Source organism: Somniosus microcephalus, chromosome 11 (genome assembly GCF_052327205.1).
Source record: "Somniosus microcephalus isolate GS21.2 chromosome 11, FLI_Smic_1.0, whole genome shotgun sequence".
NCBI lineage: Eukaryota > Metazoa > Chordata > Chondrichthyes > Squaliformes > Somniosidae > Somniosus > Somniosus microcephalus.
In genome coordinates this window covers 116,512,439-116,518,207 of record NC_140997.1, presented here as the reverse complement: position 1 = coordinate 116,518,207, position 5,769 = coordinate 116,512,439, and positions in this window count along the sequence as shown.

Here is a 5,769-nt window from a genome sequence, read left to right as displayed (position 1 = left end):
ATCAGTTCAGTTTCAGTTCAGTTTCAGTTCAAATGCTTTATTGGCATGAAAGTTTACAGAGAACCATATTGCCAAAGCTTACATAGCAAAAAGGTACAGTTTTCCAACATTCTGTAGGTGTCAATCGATTTGACATTTGTTGGGTATATACAATATTACTTTTAAACAATATTAATTTTAAACAGTCTTTCTACTTCATTTGGTACGTTCAATATTAATTTTAAACAGTCTTACTTTTAAACAGTCCTCAGGTTGTGACATGTTGTTACATATTTAGCCCCAAGGTATGGTCTGTCTCCTTCTCCTAGGACTAATCTCAATTTTGACAGATCATCCAATTCCTTGAAATCTGGGGTTGTTTGGCTTAGCTTGTTGAATAATATGTTTCTTGATGTGTTGAATTTTTCGCATTTTAGGAGGAAATGCATTTCTGTTTCAACCTCGCCAGCCAGACATTGATCGCATATTCTATTCTCTCTAGGCTGCCAGGATTTCTTGTATCTGCCTTTTTCAATTTCCAGTTGGTGGTCGCTTAGTCTGTACCTGGTGAGGGTCTGTCTCTGTTTTGTGTCTCTGATGGTCGTGAGGTAGTCTGCCAGTTTATATTCTCTTTTTAGGGCCCGGTAACATTCTAATCTGCTTTGGCTTTCGGTTATTTTGTTCCAATGTTCCAGGTAGGTTTCTTTGCATTTTTTAATGATTTGGTTCACTCGGATTGGTGTTTGGACGGCTGTGTTGGTCTGGGGCTGGTCAGGGTCCGGCTGAGTACTTAGTTTCAGTAGCAGCTGACTCAGGGGACTCTTTTCTGGGTTTAGCTCTTGGGTCTGAAAGGCTTTGAAATGAAGGGTGTCTGGGGAGCTAGATTTGAGGTGATTTAGGAAGTTTAGTGCTCGTTTTTGGATGTTTATTATCAGTGGGTATCTGCCTAGTTCGGCTCTGCATGCATTTGTTGGCGTTTTTCTTTGGGTGCGAAGGATGCTTCGGCAGAATTCTGCATGTAGGGCTTCTATTGTGTGTTCTATCTATCTCCCCATTCTCTCTCTCTCTCCCCAGTCTCTCTCCTCTCTCTCCCCTCAGTCTCTCTACTCTCTCTCTCCCCCGTCTCTCTCTCTCTCCCCCAGTCTCTCTCTCTCCCCCTCAGTCGCTCTCTCTCTCCCCCCTCAGTCTCTCTCACTCTATCTCCCCAGTCTCTCGCTCGCCCCCAGTCTCTCCCTCTCTCTCTCTCCCCATCTCTCTCTCTCTCTCCCCCCTCAGTCGCTCTCTCTCTCCCCCTCAGTCTCTCTCTCTCTCTCTCTATCTCCCCATTCTCTCTCTCTCTCCCCAGTCTCTCTCTTCTCTCTCCCCCCAGTCTCTCTACTCTCTCTCTCTCTCTCCCCGTCTCTCTCTCTCTACCCCAGTCTCTCTCTCTCCCCCTCAGTCGCTCTCTCTCTCCCCCCTCAGTCTCTCTCTCTGTCTCCACAGTCTCTCTCTCTCTCTATCTATCTTCCCGTCTCTCTCTCTCTCTCTCTCTCCCTCTCTCCCCCGTCTCTCCACTCTTTCTCTCTCCCCGTCTCTCTCTCTCTCCCCCCAGTCTCTCTCTCTCCTTCCCTCTCTGTCTCTGTCTGTCTCTCTCTCCTTCCCTCTCTCTCTCTCTGTCTCGCTCTGCTTCCCTCTCTCTCTCTCTCTCTCCTTCCCTCTCTCTCTCGTCTCTCCCCAGTCTTTCTCTATCTCTTGCATCACGGCGGGCGTTTCATTCCATGTGTGGGCGGGCTTAATACTGCAGCCTCCCGAAACGTCGCCGCCATTTTTTAAAATAACCGACAGCGACAGCACCAACACAACAAAGCCCCACAGTGCGGCTCCGGCACAGTATCCCTCTCCCGGCCCACCGGAGTTGGAGGTGAGTTGGGGTCACTCAGGCCGGGCCTCACAACTGCTCGGCCCGAGGCACAGAGCGGGGGAGCGGCAGCGGCAGGCCGTAAACCACGCGGCCCTGTAAACTGCCGTTTTACAAAAAAGCCTTGGCAACGCTGGGCCCCCCCACCTTCCCTCCCTCCCTCCCCCCTTCCCTCCCCGCCTTCCCTCCCTCCCTTCCCCCTCCCCCTCCCCCACATCCGCCCCCTTCCTCCCTCTTCTTCCCCCTTCCACCCCTCCCCCTCCCCCTCCTCCGGCCCCCTTCCTCCCCCTTCCCCTGCCCCTTCCCCAGTCTCTCTCTCTCTCTCCCCAGTCTCTCTCCTCTCTCTCCCCCAGTCTCTCTCTCTCTCTCCCCAGTCTCTATCCTCTCTCTCCCCCCAGTCTCTCTACTCTCTCTCTGTCTCTCTCTCTCTCTCCAGTCTCTCTCTCTCTCCCCCAGTCTCTCTCTATCCCCCGTCTCTCTCTCTCCCCCTCAGTCGCTCTCTCTGTCCCCTCAGTCTCTCTCTCTCTCTCCCCAGTCTCTCTCTTCTCTCTGCCCCGGTCTCGCTACTCTCTCTCTCCCCCCTCAATCTCTCTCTCCATCTCCTCAGTCTCTCTCTCTCTCTCTATCTATCTCCCCATCTCTCTCTCTCCCTCTCTCCCCCAGTCTCTCTACTCTTTCTCTCTCCCCATCTCTCTCTCTCTCCCCCCAATCTCTCTCTCTCCCCCCAGTCTGTCTCTCTCCTTCCCTCTCTGTCTCTGTCTGTCTCTCTCTCCTTCCCTCTCTCTCTCTCTCCTTCCCTCTCTCTCTCTCCTTCCCTCTCTCTCTCTGTCCTTCCCTCTCTCTCTCTGTCTCTCTCTCCTTCCCTCTCTCTGTCTCTCTCTCCTTCCCTCTCTCTCTCTCTCTCTCCTTCCCTCTCTCTCCTTCCCTCTCTCTCTCTCTCGTCTCCCCCCAGTCTCTCTCTCTCTCTTGCATCACGAGGGGCGTTTCATTCCATGTGTGGGTGTGCCTAATCCTGCAGCCTCCCGAAACATCGCCGCCATATTTTAAATACCGACAACGACAGCACCAGCACAACAAACCCCCACAGTGCGGCTCCGGCACAGTATCCCACTCCCGGCCCGCCGGAGCGGGAGGTGAGTTGGGGTCACTCGGGCCGGGCCTCACAACTGCTCGGCCCGAGACACAGAGCGGGGGAGCGGCAGCGGCCGGTTGTAAACCACGCGGCCCTGTAAACTGCCGTTTTACAAAAAAGCCTTGGCAACGCCAGGCCCCCCACCTTCCCTGCCCCCCTCCCCCACCCCCCCTCCCGCCCCCCTTCTCCCCTTCCCCTTCTTCCCCCTTCCCCCCTCCCCCTCCCCCTACCCCTACCCCTCCTCCCGCCCCCTTCCTCCCCTTCCCCCTCCTCGCCCTTCCCCTTCCCCAGTCTCTCTCTCTCTCCCCAGTCTCCTCTCTCTCCCCCAGTCTCTCTCTCTCTCTCCCCAGTCTTTCTCCTCTCTCTCCCCCCAGTCTCTCTACTCTCTCTCTCTCTCTCTCTCTCCCATCTCTCTCTCTCTCCCCCGTCTCTCTCTCTCCCCCTGAGTCGCTCTCCCTCTCCCCTCTCAGCCTCTCTCCCTCTCTCTCCCCAGTCTCACTCTTCTCTCTGCCCCCGGTCTCTCTACTCTCTCTCTCCCCCCTCAGTCTCTCTCTATAGCTCCCCAGTCTCTATCTCTCTCTCTCTATCTCCCCGTCTCTCTCTCTCTCCCTCTCTCCCCCAGTCTCTCTACTCTTTCTCTCTCCCCATCTCTCTCTCTCTCCCCCGTCTCTCTCTCTCCCCCCAGTCTCTCTCTCTTTCCCTCTCTGTCTCTCTCTCCTTCCCTCTCTCTCTCTCTCCTTCCCTCTCTCTCTCCTTCCCTCTCTCACTCTGTCTCTCTCTCCTTCCCTCTCTCTGTCTGTCTCTCTCTCCTTCCCTCTCTCTCTCTCTCTCTCTCTCCTTCCCTCTCTCTGTCTCTCTCTCCTTCCCTCTCTCTCTCTCTCCCTCCTTCCCTCTCTCTCCTTCCCTCTCTCTCTCTCGTCTCCCCCCAGTCTCTCTCTCTCTCTCTTGCATCATGGGGGGCGTTTCATTCCATGTGTGGGCGGGCCTAATCCTGCAGCCTCCCGAAACGTCGCCGCCATTTTTTAAATACCGACAGCGACCGCACCAGCACAACAAACCCCCACGGTGTGGCTCCAGCACAGTATCCTGCTGCCGGCCCGCCGGAGCGGGAGGTGAGTTGGGGTCACTCGGGCCGGGCCTCACAACCGCTCGGCCCGAGACCCAGAGCGGGGTAGCGGCAGCGGCCGGCCGTAAACCTCGCGGCCCTGTAAACTGCTGTTTTACAAAAAAGCCTTGGCAACGCCGGGCCCCCCCCACCTTCCTTCCCACCCCTCCCCCTTCCCTCCCCCCCTTCCCTCCCCCCTTCCCCTTCCTCCCCCTTCCCCTTCCCCCCAGTCGCTCTCTCTTCCCCCCAGTCTCACGCTCTCTCTCTTTCCCCAGTCTCTCGCTCTCTCTCTTCCCCCCAGTCTCTCGCTCTCTCTCTCTTCCCCCAGTCTCTCCCTCTCTCTCTTCCCCCCAGTCTCTCGCTCTCTCTCTTCCCCCAGTCTTTCGCTCTCTCTCTTCCCCCCATCTCTCGCTCTCTCTCTTCCCCCTAGTCTCTCGCTCTCTCTCTTCCCCCCAGTCTCTCGCTCTCTCTCTTCCCCCCAGTCGCTTGCTTTCTCTCTTCCCCCCAGTCTCTCGCTCTCTCTCTTCCCCCCAGTCTCTCGTTCTCTCTCTTCCCCCCAGTCTTTCGCTCTCTCTCTTCCCCCGTCTCTCGCTCTCTCTTCCCCCCAGTCTCTCGCTCTCTCTCTTCCCCCCAGTCTCTCGCTCTCTCTCTTCCCCCCCAGTCTCTCGCTCTCTATCTTCCCCCCAGTCTCTCCCTCTCTCTCTTCCCCCCAGTCTCTCGCTCTCTCTCTTCCCCCCAGTCTTTCACTCTCTCTCTTCCCCCCCTCTCTTGCTCTCTCTCTTCCCCCAGTCTCTCGCTCTCTCTCTTCCCCCCAGTCTCTCGCTCTCTCTCTTCCCCCCAGTCGCTCGCTTTCTCTCTTCCACCCAGTCGCTCGCTCTCTCTCTTCCACCCAGTCGCTCACTCTCTCTCTTCCCCCCAGTCGCTCGCTCTCTCTCTTCCAACAACAGCATGGCCTAAAAAAAGCCTCGGCACCGCCAGGCACCCCGAGCTAGTATATATATATAATTGCTCTTCTGTCTGTATGTCTGTCTGTCTGTCTGCCTTCTATACATTCGAAAGTTATAGAGCGTACCTACATGCGTGTTACATCAAAAGAAAGCTTACGTTTCCGGAACGGTCATAAGCGTAATTACGTTTCCGCCAGACAAAAATTGTGCCCATGGTATCCAAAAAACTTTCAAAATTCCGCTCATTAAATGGGAAAAGTTCGGCTCATTTGCTCATTAGCATTGAGTGACGTGAAGGTTGACCAATCGTACGGTCGAGCGACCTGACAGTTGACCAACGGTTGACCAATCGCTGCGTCATGGGGGCGGGTTCATTGCGCGTGCGGGCGGGCCATCCTACAGTTGAGTGTTGAGTGACTTGACGATTGACCAATCCTACAGTTCAGTGATCTGATGGTTGACCAATCGGTGCGTGTGTGGGCGGGCCTTATCATTCTGAACCGAGGTGAGTGGCCGCCATCTTGATTCTTAACGATTTTTTTTCCATACTTTCTGTGTCTTTATTTTTCCCACTTTCTGTGTGTACCCCGTTAGGTTCTTTTATGCAGTTGTCTTCTTAGCTATGGGGTGCTTCAAAACCTGAACTTTAATATTTAGGAATCTCTCTTTATTGTAGTGGATGCGCGAAGCTCGAGGCTAGCAGTGGGCT